The 15419-nt window shown below is 29.0% G+C and overlaps 1 protein-coding gene across 1 annotated transcript in view; it reads right to left on the bottom strand.

The window, feature by feature from the left end:
- Positions 1-15159, bottom strand: part of LOC148305704 (kin of IRRE-like protein 1) — a 157462-nt gene extending 142303 nt beyond the window's left edge. The window contains exon 1 of the mRNA XM_088266219.1: positions 14917-15159. The gene's annotated coding sequence lies outside the window, so the exon portion shown is untranslated. The remainder of the gene's footprint in view (positions 1-14916) is intronic.
- Between the last annotated feature and the right edge of the window lie 260 nt (positions 15160-15419).

Below are 15419 nucleotides of genomic sequence, written 5' to 3'. Positions count from 1 at the left end.
TGAGTTACAACAGTCTGTACATTTTGAATTAACGATCACTAAACCAGATGACAGGTCAAAAGCCCTGTAAATACTCAAAATTCCCTATTCTTCTTCATCTTTGTTGAAATGTTAAATTAAATATAGAATGTAATAGCGTATTAACTTTTTGTTTTTATTAAAGAACTGTTATTATTTCAAAAGTAATAAAAATTTACAAATGCTATGTGTTCATATAATTTTCTATTATTTTTTTTATTGTTTTTTGTGTACGAATCTATAAAAATAAAATTAGGGGCGGGAAGGTTTAACTGAGAAAAAATTAATTTATTATTAGATTAAAACCAATATTTTTAGCTTTTCCACTTTTTTATTTGACCAGCGACCGGGTTTCGTCGTTACCGACATCATCACCAGTCTGATGATGTCGGTAACGACGAAACCCGGTCGCTGGTCAAATAAAAAAGTGGAAAAGCTAAAAATATTGGTTTTAATCTAATAATAAATTAAAAATGCAATTCCATCACGAAGTGTCAGTGGATAATATAAATCTATGAGAAAAAATGATAATTGTATCTGAGTTATTTGATACAAATTAAAACAAACGAAAAAATACGATTAACAAACAATGAAATTGTTCGATACAAGTACTCTTGTAATACTTTATACAAGAGAATATTTAAATGTTTTCATTGATATTGAACAAAATAATAAAGCACAGTATCAACTTAATACCGGAATGATATAAAATAACGCTTTGTAAGGTTTTTCATCACGTACATATACGAAATAAAATCAATGGTAAATGAAGCCGTAAAAATGATGTAAATTTCCTTTTGACATTTTTGGGCTTTGCCTTTAGTAGTGATATCCCAAATAATAATATTAATCTATTTTTTGAACGACTAATACCCAGTAGTATATTTGTCTCACTAAATAAGTGGACATCAAATTTAACCACTATAAGATCACGGGTTCTATTCTCAGAATGTTGAAAAAGAAAACAAGCTCACTTGCGCTTCGGGTTTTAGTAGAGGGTGATATTAAAATAAATATTTACTCATATTGAGAAAGATTTCTTATATGCATTTTGACACAAAACAATTGTTACAATAGAATTTTTTGTGTTTTTTTAACAATAAAATACAACTTAGTAGACTCAAAAAATCTGTGTTTGATTTAACAAGCAATACTTAAATTAAAATTAAATTCTATAAATTAAACGCCAAATCAATAATAAATATATTGTAAAATTATTTAGTTTTTTTTTGTCTTTCTTTCATTTAAATTTAACCAGACTATACTACATCAACGTATGGCCGAGTACAGCTAGTTTAAATTTAAAATCCTGATATTATCTTTCACAATCTCATAGTGAAACGGAATACTTTTAGAATGTGATTCGGGTAGCATTATTTCGGCGCATGGACGTTCGCAAAACATCACCAAAAATCGTGAATTTCGTTTTTACTAGCTGTGAGTTTTGTATCCGCTTATATTGTGTGGCAATATGTATAACTCACGATATCACAGAGATATTTGTTTTATTTTAATCCATACATGGGAGTGGGTAGTTAAACACGTATCATTTTGTTTAAAATGAAAACAATCTCTCTAATGGAGAACCTCCTCCACTGTTTTAAATAAAAATCATTTTGAAATACTCCATGGAAATTTCAAATGTAAAAACAATTGTGTTTTATTCAATTATACGCAATTAACGAAGAATCATGAATTTTTTTAGTCCTTTGTAACAAAAAATTGAAAAAGTCTGTTCTTTATTATTTTAAAATCGTTGTTTACTGACATGCTATAAAGTGCAAATTATATTATTTATTGATTTGGTTTTGACTTTGTGGAATGACATGTTGATTATTTTGAAAAAAAACATGTGTAATACCATTTATTATTTTTTTTCATTACACATGACTAGTTTGTAAAACTACAGTTGTTTTCGTTAACAGGTAATTACAAAAACTAGCGAGTAAAAAAATATGTATATAAAGAGATGGACGTATGATTGAATTGAACTCAAATAATAATTTTGAAAGAATTACTTCCTTAATTTGACCTTTTTTTGATTTGATCCTTGTACTCTAAAAGTATCTTTTACTCTCATTCTACATCAACTTTCAAATCACTATTTGTCTAATGTTCTGTAAAACAAATGTTTTAAAAACAAATAGCGGTAGAGATTTGGTAAAAAAATGTGAAAAAAGCATGTCATTCTTCTGTTGAAACAATAAATAGAGTTAAAACGTTTGTTTACAATACACGTGTTATATTTGACAAACTGCTCAAACCTCAAGGTTTGGTCGTAAGTAAAGTATAATATTGAACCAATCAATAGAAAACCGACATTTACATTAAGAAAGTAACCATTTCTCTCAAGATGAAAATTCATATAAATTGTCTTTGAATAATTTTTTAAAAACAACTTTGGCTACAATGTTTTTAATGCTTGGCATGCAAAGGAACAACAATTTACAAAAAAAAATATTTTAAATTGATATCGGGAGGGTAACAATGAATATCTCCATGGTTTTATTATGTATGGAAGTGAAACATGGAGTTGGCAAAAGAAGGATTAAAGTAGACTGAATGCAGTCGAAATGCGATCCCTCAGACGAATGTGTGGCTAAACGATGTTTGATAGATGTTCGAATGATGAAATAAGGAAAAAATGTAAGGCTGAGATAAGCATTATCGATAAAATTAAGAAAGGTGTGTTGAGATGGTTTGGACATGTGGAGCGTATGAGTGAAGAAAGAACGGTTAAACAAATTTATGGAGCGAATGTAGTTGGAAAAAGAAGCAGAGGACGACCGAGGAAAACTTGGCACAATCAGGTATGTCAAATACTTGAAAGCGGCCGGGTCAGGAGTCGTAATAATCGTCGGGTATGTATGAGGAGATGCATGAATGTAGAAGAGGCAAAGAATGTTTGCCAAGACAGAGTGGTGTGGCGTTCGATTCTCTCTGCCTACCCCTGCGGGGAAGCGGCGTGATGGTTAGTTAGTTAGTTAGGTACTAAAAATATAAATGAAGTTACAATTTAATTGGGGATGAAATATTAAAAAAATGTTTTCTTTAATTACAATTTTATAATTCATTGTTGTAAAATATCCCCTTAGCACGAGAAACCTCAGTGAGGGTACATTATTGGAATTAATGATTATGTTTATGAACAACCTCCTATTTTATAAATTTATTTTCATGCAATTTATTTATATACAATTCTGTTATTTAAATTCACAATGCCTGTAGTATAAATTTGACATTCAAACATTGTTTTATATTATGTATTAAAATTTATTGTGCATATTACATTTCACACATTGAATATATATTAATTAGATGAGGGTTTATATTAATTGGTGAATTGTATATTTATTAAATACTTATTAAATTTTACCCTGGACTGGTACCTAAATGTACCATTGATCACCTTGCCTTCATTTAAAAAGAGATTAAGACAAGACTATGTCAAAAAGATTCAGTGCCTTTGCACCATTGGCTTTTAAGGATAAAAAATTAAAGAATATTTAAATGTTGCATATATGTATATATATATAAATATATATATGTTTATTTATATATATATATATATATACATATATATATATATATATATATATATATATATATATATATATATATATATATATATATATATATATATATATATATATATATATATATATATATATATATATATATATATATATATATATATATATATATATATATATATTTATATATATATATATATATAATATATATATATATATATATATATATATATATATATATATATATATATATATATATATATATATATATATATATATATATATATATATATATATATATTATATATATATATATATATATATATATATATATATATATATATATATATATATATATAACATTTTTTTTATTTTTCAGAATTAAAATATGAAATACATTTATTTATCAGAATCTTTATTTAGAATGACATCCTGAAATCTTGTGAATCAGAATCTTTTCATTGAAATATTTGAAATTTTGCAGATTATTCTAAAAAAGCTTTTGATGGAAAAGCCTTTCTTCTACATAAGTTGAAACACAGTTATGAAAAAATATAATTTTTTCGTTAACAAACGTTAGCCTGACTCATAAATTATTCACATTTTATCGATTTAAAGCATCAGTGATTAAGTTTTGATAAATATGCCAATGAAGCATTATTTCGTTATTCTTTGATCATGCAAACGAAACTTCACACTAAAAATTATAATTTTGCGCTATCAATTTTTTTTTAAATTTAACGATTACTGCGTTGTGCATAGGTAGTATGTTTATAATAATCGGCAGATTGGTCCTGTGCATAGGAATGTGAAACAATCTATGCCGACGCTGTCTTAGGTAACTATCGGGAACATACAGACAAATTTTCCGGATAATTTTAGGATTATCGACCATACCGCGCAACAATCGATAAAAATGCGTAATCAAATACATATTCCTTCAAGTCTCTAAACTATTGTAGCCAACCATACCCTGGAGAAACTCGGCATTTTCGACTCTTAAGTGGAGTTTGGACACATCAAAATGTTGTCAATGATCTTTTGACCAAAAAAGCATATATTAGCTTTTGTTTGATGTGTTTCTGTATTTTGGATCTTGCAGTTAGCATTGTTTTACCATATCGGTCACTCCTTTAAACAACGTCATATATCAAAAAACTTGATTTTTCAGGAGATCGTTTTTAAAGTTTTAAAAAAAAAGTTTTAAAAATAAATATCAAGCCACTTATTGAACTTTTTACTGGGCAACAGATCTTTTTAGGTAAAATCTAAATGTTTTTTCTCCATTTGATAAATATTTAGTATATTTAAAAAATATTTTAACAATACCTTTTCTTCAAAATGCAAAAAAAAAACACTTTCTGCCCTGTTGCGGGTAAATATTAAGTTAAAAATATGCCTCTTTTGCTGGGATATCGTACATTTTTTAGGCATTCCGAAAACATGCATAACTGAAAATTGACGACTTTTGATACATGACGTTTTTGAAAGGAGTGAGCGATATACAACAGAACATTTAAGTGTTGCGTAAGATATATTCGTTCACAATACACGCAACACCGTGTCTAGTAATTATCAGAACTCCCCCTCCCACTGCTAATTATACACCTTCAGTACAATCAAATCAATTTCTGAAGTCTTAATACAAGTAAAAGGTAACAGTAAAATTGTACACACTAGTATTCACTTTTTATCGATTGACAGTTGAATTATAAAGAGTAATTAAAAACGCGGTGAATGTGGTGATTTTAACAGTAGTACACAACGGAGTCCTGGTTACAACACTAATGTATGGAGTTGAAGCATGGAGTTGGCAAAATAAGGATGAAAGTAGACTGAATGCAGTCGAAATGCGACCTCTCAGACAAATGTGCGGAACAAGGTATTCGAATGGCGAAATAAGGTAGGAATGCAAAGCTGAGATAAGCATTATCGATAAAATTAAGAAAGGTGTGTTGAGATGGTTTAGACGTTTTAGTTTGTGGAACGAATTAGTGAGGTAAGAATGGTAAAACAAATTTATGAGGTGAATGTAGTTGGAAAAAGAAGCAGAAGAAGATCGAGAAAAACTTGGCACAATCAGGTGTGTCAAATACTTGAAAGCGGTCAGGTCAAGAGTCGAAATAATCGGCGGGCATGTATGAGGAGATGCACGAACGTCTCACAAACGAGGAGTGTTTTCCAAGATAGAGTGGTGTGGCGTTCTATTATACCAGCCTATGACAGGTCATAGGCTGTATAAATACCCAGACTTTCACATAATTCTTTCTGCATGTTGAGATGTCAAAATGTTATTTTTAACATTTATTATTAATATTCACAAATCTCGTTAAAATTTGACTTCATTACGAAAACTCTATGCTGTAATAACAGGTTATTTCAGTTCTCACCACCTGTATTCTACCCTTATCAAATTAAAATCTGCTTTTGATATTAGTTTTTGGCACATGGATCTAGTGCGTCGGTAATTTACTAGAAATTATGGTTTTAACCGGACGAGGGTAGGATACGGACGAGGGAGGAGGATCGGCCTACCGTTTTTTTACGTGGTTTTTGTGAAAGCCAATTATGATAACGCCCCATGATTTCATTGATATTTTGACAGATTGGAGTTCAAATAGTGCCTCCTAACATGTAGCGCAAATTAAAAACATTTATTATTCCAAAGTGAATTATGGTGTGTGAAAAATACTTAAGTAATGTCAATTGTATAGTATTTTGTATGTTAAACGCATTGTTAACTTTATGGTATGGTAATATTTATTTATTTTTTAAACTGCTAATGCCGTTAACACAATACATATAAACAGTATCTTATATAAAAATACACTCATGAATACACTAATAGAGAATCAAAAAGTCTTAAATATAAAATAATAATAAAATAACAAATAGTAAGCACTGGTAAATACACGTCTCCTTCACACGCTATCAGCGAGCAGCGAGAGAGAGTGAAACACAACGTTTAAATTTATCCATTATAACATGGAGAAAAAATTCTGAGAAAGTACAGACTTCAAGGTGGATAACAATATATTAAATAAATCTAAACATTCAAAATCATTGGCTAACATGTGAAGCCGCGGAATCGGAGAGAACATGGCATAGTTTGCATTATGTAAAACCATACAAATTAAGGATAAAAATAAATGCTTAAAGAATCCTTCAAAATAATAATGATTTATAGTGGAAAAATCATTTATGCATACTTTGGTCCCTGGGATTCGAATTTAAAACCACACATAGAGTAGCCAATCACTCTTACCACTAGACTACTGAGACAAATGAAAGATAATATACTCGTATGTATGTTACACTATGAGAGAGTTATATTATTCACAATATGTTGAGTGTATCCATTTTTTTTCTCCAATTTACGAAGAGTTATTTATGTCAATTATTTTATTGATATTTTAAATAAGTCTGGACATGAACAGTGCTAACGACATGTCATAGACTGGTTTGCATATTTTTTAGACTTCTAAGTTCTTCTTTATCTATGCTGAAAAATCAATAAAAACTAATGAGTTGGTATCTTTCAATTTGTTGACATATTTTTTTATGTAAACTACAGAATTATCAAAAGGTTTAAACTAAGTAATGGAGTAGACAAAAATTGTAGATCGGTTAAACAGTAAATTTTTCATAGAATTTTGAAGAAAAAATATGAAACTGAAGCTAATAGTACCTTTAATTGATTTTTAATTAAATTTATGCTTGGTAAATACCACTTTTCCTTCAAATGTATTGTGATAAGTGTTTTGATGTGTTCTGCATCATTTTCAAACATGGTGCTTGAAAATGATGCAAAATGCATCCTAACATAATAAATAATTTACAATAATTTATAAAAAATAGTGGTTTTTTAAAAGTATATCTTTAATTCATTGAAAATAAATAATACCATAAATAATAACAATTTCAATGAATATTTTTTTTATTTATTTGAACAAAAACTTAAGAATCGCTCTAACAACATTTTTTTAATTAACAAAATATTTAAATTATGGTTAAAAAATCGTTGGCTAAATTACCCTAGCAAGAAGATATTCCGTGATACTAGGTACTGAAACGTCATACCTACCTGTTTTAATACCATAATACCACACAATCCCTGACGCCGGGTTATTAATAAACCAGCCCCAAAGGAATGGATGGAAAATTTGCATTTTCTTTTAAAACATTCCGACCAACTTTCTTCGCCGGATTATGTCTCGGCTTCAATTTTCCACTCCGAAATGCCATATTCTTCGAGATTGAAATGAAGGCCTGATTAGAATATAAAAAAAGGTTTTCATAACCAAGTAAGGAAAATTAATCCCATTTCCCATACATATTATCAATACAATATTGATTTTTTGTCTTCCAATAGCACAGTTGCTATAGTATATTAAATAGATTATGACGTACCTAAGCATACGGAGATGAAATCGATATTTTTCTCACTAATGTTGTTGGTATTAACTGAAAACATACTTGATGATTATCGATTAATTATTATCTCCTTTTTTGACATTCTCACATAGATAAAGAATAATATGGAAGTCTGAGCATTTACAGGGCTTACGACTCTCTCAACACTTTCAAAATTTGAGTAAAATTTTTCAAAATTTTTCATGATTGACAACCACAAGGTTGTCAATCATGGGTGAAATTGATGGATGTTACACGTGTGTAAAGAGATCACTTAAACTAGCCCATGACGATTGTAAGCTCCGTTGATGCCTAGACTTCTATATTCGTCTTCATCTATGTTGAGATGTTATCTTAATCATTATTCCGCAAAGTGTGTGCCGCGGTACACTGGTGTACCGTGGTGATTAGTTAGTGTGCCGCGGAAAAAGTCTAATTTTGTGAAAATAACACAATTGTTTCAAATTTTGATTGCCTGTGCTCAGTTAAGTAGGCTCACATTTCGCATTAAAAAAATGTGTTAAATATGTATCTATAATACGGTAAATATGCACGTCTTATATTTCTTAATTTGGAAGGTGTACCTTGAATATAAAAAGTTTGCGGAACACTGAGCTACATCACTGTTATCTCATATTATCTCCATTTTCATCACGATTAAAATAATTACTTTTCTAAGGAATAATTAAAGTAGGGAAAGAAATAAAATAAACTGATAAATCAACAGCGTTTTTTACAGTAGTTATACTTGTACATTGATATATCCGCAACAATTAAACACCCTTAGTTAACATCGTAACATCGTTTGAGATTAACATTACTTAACATCTTTTAAGATTATTCTATTGTTCCAAGATCACAAGGAAAACTTAAGGGAATTGAACGAATCGTCTACTAAATAATAATAAATAAGGCAATATGAAACGACCTGGAATAATGAACTCTTACCCCACTTTGCTATTAAAATGGAATCGCGATATAACGAATCTTAATGTTATGGCAAAAACGGTACCTGGAGTGATTTGTTATGTTGAGGTAGAGATGGCCAAGGAACCGTTATATTAATGTTTTATTTGTAGAAAATTATGTGGATTTTATTTTTTATAAATATATATACATATATATATATATATATATATATATATATATATATATATATATATATATATATATATATATATATATATATATATATATATATATATATATATATATATATATATATATATATATATATATATATATATATATATATATATATATATATATATATATATATATATATATATATATATATATATATATATATATATATATATATATATATATATATATATGTATATATATGTATATATGTGTATTTTTAAAAGGAATAACCCGCAAAGCCCTACTTTTAAAGGGTTGTCAGCAGGTAGGATAGTAAGGATAGGAAGGTAAGTGTGAAAAATACATCACAAACGCACAGACCAATTGAAAATAAGTACTTATTGAATTATTTTTTGCGTGAATTGAACCCGCGATGCCAGTTTCGCATTCGAGCATTTACCCAACTACGCCACGGCGCCTGATATAATAAATAATATAGAAAAGACACATATTAATTCATATATGTAAATACTACTTGTACGTGCTCCTTTTTATTTTACAAAGTACTACTGTTTACATAAGTAACATACTAAAAATACAAAAAGGGCATATAAATATTTACATTAACTTAAGCTTACTTACTTCCGTTGTATAGAGGCTTGTTTACATGCTTTATTTGTTGTAAAAAGGTTTATTTTTCATTTAATCCGAAGAACATCTCAACTATACAATGATTTGAAATATTGCTAGAGTTTCATAACATTTTCTTGATTAAAATATATTTTTTTGATGAGTAAAAACGTAACGATTGTAAGAAATATACTTTGATGTTTTGAAAATCATTTTAAGATTTAAATATTATTTTATAACTCCATAATATTATATATTTACTTGAATGTAATATACGAGTATTATTTGATGGATAAACACGTTACAAAAGCAAGAAGTATTTTTGTAAATCTGAATGCTGCTAAAAATTTTCAACTCACTTATATAGAGCGGTTAGTTTAAGTAACTCAGTATTAATGTTTTAATCAGAAGGTTTTATACTAGATGGCACAAGAAACATGTATTATTGGAAAATAAATAAATATTAAATATCCAATATTGGTGACTGTGTTTTAAGTGCAAATAATGGTAACGAATTTGGCACCAAAACTGATAAACACACTTACATATTACATAATATAATTTTGTAACTATGAGGATACACTGAGGGGTAGGTATTCGTGTTAGATTTGTAGTCCAATATTAAGAGTTGGGAACTCTGAGCCAGAATTTCTAGGTTCGAACCCACTCAACAACAATTTGATACCTATTTTTAAAAATGATCCACTTGGGATTCCAAAAAAAGTGTAAAATAAAAATGTTTATGTACATACCGAAAACTCTTTCTCTGTAAAATAAAGACAACACTTTCATTTTTACCACTTTTATTTTCGATAGTATTATTTAACCCAGTTTCAAAAAACACCTTACCTTCTTCAGTGATGAATACCTTTCAAGGTAATTATCGAAACAGGTTAGAATAATAGCACTTATAATAAATAATAATAAAAAAGGTTGAATTTTATCAATTTTAGTTAAAAAATATTATACAAAGTACTGGTATAAAGCAAATTTTAAAAAAAATCTTAAAAAAATGAAGTTCTGATATTCTTGTTTCTATTTGCTAACATATCTCTTTCCTTACACATCTAACACGTCACATTCACGTACCTAATCTTAAAAGCCATTAATCCTCGGGGAATTCTAAAACAGAAGAGAAAAGGTGTAAAAAAGGAGGAATAAATGCATAAAACATTTATTATTATGCAATCGAATTTCACCGGGATGTGGCACGAACAGGATTCTGAGAGTCCGCCACACTTGCAAGGATCACGCTATCGAAAATTGAATTTGAGTTCTTCGTTTCGGGAATTTCATTCCGCTATTATTTGTATGGTAACCCCGCCACTGGCACGCAGATGGCGTAATGAAATAATCCCCGTAGAGTTTATAAGGGGCTCGACTTAGGGGGACTTAAATTCGATGAAAGCCTCTTAATCACTGAATATATACAAACTTACTGCGGAATTAAGCGAAATTGAATATGTTACAAAATAGAATAAATTAACGTCACCGCAACTTATTTACTCGCAAGATAGTTCGAATAACACTCGCTTTAGACAATTTATTTCAAGGCTACTTAAATATAATGATATTAAATGATTTATTTTCTTTGATAATTTTAATAATTTCATTTGTTAATTCTACAGTCAGTGTACTAATAAATCTATCCATTTTTAATTGGAAAGCACCACTATTTATTTTGATCTACAGTGACACGTATTTCGATGCATTATGCATAATTTTCGTACGGCGTATTTTGGAAATGACACGGAATGCATCAAAACACGTGTCACAAAAGATTTTAAGTAATAGTGGTATTTACCAAGTACAACTTAATTTTTTATAAACATTTTATGTAACTAGGGTCTATGACTATTTAAACAAATGAAAGACCCCAAAGCCTCTATTTTAGAGACTTGTCTGCAAGTAAGATAGTATAGAAAGTGAAAGTAGATGAAAAAATACATTACATATACTTAGGTCATTTAAAAATAAATATTTAAAAAAAATATTTTGCAATTGGAAGGAAACGAACTCGCAACGCAAGTTTCGTAGTTGAGCGTCAACCTGATTATGCTGGAGTGACTGTAACACCATCTTAACGAAAATAAAAAAAAATGTTTTGAATAATTTATATGGTTCCATTTTTGTCAAACACTGTAATTAATTTTCTAAATTGTAGCTTACAAATGTGCTATCAAATTGTGGTTATATTTCTTCAATATTTTTCATTATTGCTTCAGTTACCAAAAAAAATGAGTTAACTTATTTTTCACATATAATTACTGATCTTCGCGATAATTGAACCCATGACCTCATTGTGTAGGGGAGGTAAATGCTCTTAACAATTTAGTGACAATATCAAATAATTCAGAGTAAATATTATGTAGTTTTTTCGTAGCCCTGCAAGGTCAATAAATATAAAAATCATATAAATTTCCTTTTATTTAAATATATCTAATGAAAAATAAAGAAATAAAAAAAATGAAAATCAAGAATCATTAATAAATCAAAAATAGTCCGAAATAAACGATTTATGTAACGCATCATGTAAATCTTTTTTGAGGGGAGAGGTTGTATACCTTTGTCTCTTTCTTGTATACATATCTGTACAAGAAAGATATGCTTCTTTACAAGGCTGTACAAAATACGTACATAATAAAATACGTACTAATATATATATATATATATATATATATATATATATATATATATGTATATATATATATATATAAATATATATATATATATACATATATATATATATATATATATATATATATATATATATATATATATATATATATATTAATATAAAAATATATATATTTATATATATATATATATAAATATATATAATATAAAACCCTTATCCGCACCCAAATGGTGCATAGAGCACTGCTTCATATAAACGCAATGTCATCTTGATCGTTTACACATGAAGGAAAGGTAATCAGCCCTCCGCTTTAGGTACCAGTCCAGGGTAGTATTGAATAAATATTACAGTGAAAAAATCACTTATATTTATTTGACCCCACCTGGGAATCGAACCCCGGACCTCCAGAGCGGTAGCCGAGCGTGCTGACCATTACACTACGGAGGCGGACATATATATATTTATAAATATATATATTTGTGTTTAAGAGGTGAATCTCAAAGCTTGCCGATGAGTTGTTACAAATAAATTTAAATCGGTAAGGTCACTTCTGCGTTGGGTTGACAAGGCCAACAAACAACTAATTATGTTTTTGCAGATGCTGTTTAGTGTCGCTATAAATCATGAAATCTTGGCTTCGAAATGAAAACGAGTGGACTGGGAATCGACTTAAAGGGTAGCAGTTCCTCCCAGCCTGAGGACACTTGAGATGTTCCAGGATGTTGGTAATCTGCGATAAGAAAAATATAAGGCAGAGCAGAAGATAAGGAAATACGATATTATAAACGAAAATGATATTTCTATGCGTTTCCCTGTATGTCTAATAGTGCGGAAGAAAAATTCACAAGTCATTTTTTTTACTGATTTTATCATACATCTTTATTCCAAAAATTATATGAGTATAACAAATATAAATTTGAGTATATGGTGTCAATCATGGGTTAAATAATGGATATTACAAAGCTATTAAAAGACCTTTATATATTATAAGTATTGTTAACTCTGTAGTTTGGTAAAAGAACACCCTCCTCATCATTCATCGTTCACTTTGTGTACAACACTACTTCATGACTACAAGTTTCGGAATTACCTTTCCATTATCATGTCAAATTAAGTCTACATTTCACCTGATGATGGAATGGTTTTTCCGATAAATACGATTTAGTGTTTTCAAATGGTATAACATGAAGTGAACGAATGATAAGGAAGACGCCATAGAAGGATCACTTAAACCAGCCAAAAACACACCATTTTCCTTGTAAAAACACAGATTTTCATGTTCTGATCTCATATCTTTTTACATCAATGTTGAGATAAGAAAACTTTAAAGTTTTTACAACATTTTGAGTGTGTCCAAATACTGGTTTACAAAATCTGGATTAAATTAATATAATCCAGGATTCGGACCTTACATACTAATAAAAGAGTTTATGCTCAATAAAAAACTTCTTTTCATCTCACCAATAGATGTCTCTAGTGAAGTTCTAGTGATTCAAGTACAATGTTTCAAAAATTGGTTCATTTAAATAGAACTTCCAAGAATTTAAGTAGTGTGGTTGTCAAAAATGGGTACAATTGGTGAATGTTACACATGTATAAAGTGACCACTTAAACCAGCCTATGACAGACGTCATATTCTTCTTCCCAGACTTCCATATTCTTCTTCATCTTTGATTAGTTGCCAAAAAATAATTCAAAGTTTTTAATTTATATTCTAGAATATTCAGTTTAACAGATATTCGTTTGATTTAAAATTCTGTTTAAAAACGGTTTTTACCGCAATTATTATTAAAACCGAAGATATCGGCAAAAAAATCGATAGAAAAAAAACTTATTAAATATATATCTGGCTTGCTAACAATACTGGAAACATGAACCTGTCTAAAAAGCACGTTGAGTGACAAGCAAAATGTAAAATAAACATTGCGTGGGTGGGTGCCTCGGAATAAACAATTAGCTGAATTAAAATTATTTGCAAAGTAAAATTACTAAAGGCAAACAATCAAATCCGTCTTGAATCATTTTGTCTGAAAGTAGAAAAGTGAATTGAGTAAATTATTAAGTAATTTTGGCTGAAGGACTTATTTATTTAAATAAAATCAAGTTGAAACCAAACAAATTACAATACATGTAAAACATATGCATTGTAATTACACAATATATAAATAAGTATATTTTTTTATATTGTTATTTATTTAGCTGACGTTAATGAACCGTTTATAAAAATTACATAAATTGTACTTATTTATTTAAAAGAACAATTTTAAACATAGTTAAAATATTTTTGCATAGACCCCACCAAGCCACGTTTTGTGTCTTATCGGTGGAGTTCTTTTATCATATATTTTTATTGTTTTTATCCATTTTTACCTCATATACACACAAAAAAAGAGAAAAAAATTAATACTTTAACCTTAAACATATTATAATCATACTACCGAATTCTCACAGAAATAAGACATTACAAAAAATATCAACGTATTTGAGATTTCCTTTCGTCTTAATACTCTCAAAATAATAATAATGATTTACAATAATGTTTAACTTATAGATTTTATGAAATATTGATCATAAATTAAATATATATATTTTTCTTACAGAATGTGAAATTTTCCAGAAGGTTTCTTGTCACAATTTAGTCACTAGTCACTCAAAACAATAACACTTTCGCAGTTATAATATTCACGAACTTCAAACTTTCAAAGTATCGCAACACAACTCCACATTCAAGTTTCAAAGCGGAAAAAATGTTTTATTGACTTTACCTGCCGATACGTCACTCCGGAAAAGCGGGAAAAGTTTGTTTTCGAATATTGTATTAATGAGAGCGTTCGAGCTGGATTCCTGGGTTACACGGGGCAAAGTCGCCGCGACGCCTCTTTTGAGGCTTCACCGACGGAGTATCGCGTAGAACTGAAAGCCAGACTTACAGCTATAGCAAAAAGACTAGGGCGCATGCTCGCCAAAGAAGCAACGGACAACATCCGTAGGTGGACACAAATTTAAGTCCTAAGTGTCATAATGGAGGGATGCTTGTTAACCGTTCAACATCGGTTTACCTTTATTACCGAATATAATACGAGTGACGAAATGTAAGGGTG

This window comes from Brachycentrus maculatus, unplaced genomic scaffold (genome assembly GCF_059751285.1).
Source record: "Brachycentrus maculatus isolate JH-2025_06_01 unplaced genomic scaffold, ASM5975128v1 h1tg000263l, whole genome shotgun sequence".
Lineage (NCBI taxonomy): Eukaryota > Metazoa > Arthropoda > Insecta > Trichoptera > Brachycentridae > Brachycentrus > Brachycentrus maculatus.
The sequence above is the reverse complement of the archived record's forward strand: the minus strand, read 5'-3'. Positions and strand labels throughout refer to the sequence as shown.